Below are 1,483 nucleotides of genomic sequence, written 5' to 3' on the forward strand. Positions count from 1 at the left end.
TTCTTCTCAGTCACATTATTTTTATCAACGGGTCAAAACAGACCAGATGAGACTTTCCCATGAGTCATGATGTGGTGAAGTTGTTGGCGCTGTTCCACCCACCGGTACACAACGTTTCTAAGAACTAGTCCTCTGTGCCCATCCAGTAAATGTGTTTACAGTTGGGGGGGGGGGCAAATCTGTTTTTCAGTCATATTGTATCTACTGTATGTATCTATATCTATGTAGGACGCTCCTTGGTAAATCAGAAATGAGGATTGTTGTACTGCATTGTTCTTGCTCTCTCGGCATGATGACAAAAACTAGAGGCCTCACCCAAGGGATTGTGGGATATCTGGCCACACACAGCCTTATGGTGTTAGTAGGACACAGACACACTCTTCCCTGAGGACAGATTAGCTCTATTCATCTTAACAACACAGTCATTACCTTTCAACACACTGCACAATGCTAACTAACTATAACTGATTGAAGTGTTTTGTCAGTACATCTTACTATTAGTTCTTATGTTGTAAAAAAATTACATCTATAATTTAATAATATGATCATACTCTAACTATTTTGCTATATTTAAAAAATATATTGAACCATTATTACAGTGAAGAATGTAATGTGTTAGTCCATTTTGTCATTATGGAGTTATCATAATTTTTTTTTGATGATATCTCAGAACTACTTCTAGAAACCCATGGCTCTCCGGATAGTTTAACGATCCTGGAGGTTTATTATATGGTCAACTTCTTTTAAATTATTCTATTCAAAACTTTTTTTATTGAGAAATTATATCATTTGCCATTTGGCAAAGTATCAAATCAAAACTACAATACCCAAGGAGCCTCAGCTGCTGTTGCCATGGAGAAGTTTGAGAGTGGTGGTGAATTCATTATGCTTTGTCCACGCATTTGGGAACACAACATTCATCCAAAATTCACCCAGAATTGATTTAAGATTTTAGTTTTTCTCCTTTTCTTTGATGTACACAGGCTTATACCTTTTGGCTTTTATTAAAGAAGCAGATATTTTCTAAACCAGTTGTTAATCTTTTGTACAATGAATCAGGCACAAGAGTTTCATGTTAATGTAGAGCACATAGGGCAAATAGCTCCTCCTACTCTGCAGCTCTATCTAGGGCAAGCACTTCTATAGAAACCAAGTACCTAAAGATGAGCTGCAACTAACAGTTTTCAGTAGCGATCAATTTGTCACTGTTTTTGATTCTTTCGTTAATCACTTGGGCTATAAAATGTTAGAAAAGTGAGAAAAATGACAAATGTCCACCACAGAGCCCACGGTGGTGGCTTAAAATACTATGATCTGACCAACAGTTCATATCTTAGAGACATAACATTTATCATGATATTAAACCGAGAAAAGCAGCAAATCTGTCATATTTGAGAAGCTGGAACCGACATCTTTGACAGACAGGAACTGTTGGGTTTCTGTTTTAAAATCATCCCAGAGTACGGTCTAGACCTGCTCTTTT

At 36.8% G+C, this 1,483-nt stretch overlaps 1 protein-coding gene across 1 annotated transcript in view; it reads left to right on the forward strand.

Annotated features, from left to right (window-relative positions):
• Positions 1-1,483, forward strand: part of rab11fip5a (RAB11 family interacting protein 5a (class I)) — a 33,080-nt gene that overhangs the window by 16,392 nt on the left and 15,205 nt on the right. The window lies entirely within an intron of this gene.

This window comes from Etheostoma spectabile, unplaced genomic scaffold (assembly GCF_008692095.1).
Source record: "Etheostoma spectabile isolate EspeVRDwgs_2016 unplaced genomic scaffold, UIUC_Espe_1.0 scaffold314, whole genome shotgun sequence".
NCBI classification, from domain to species: domain Eukaryota; kingdom Metazoa; phylum Chordata; class Actinopteri; order Perciformes; family Percidae; genus Etheostoma; species Etheostoma spectabile.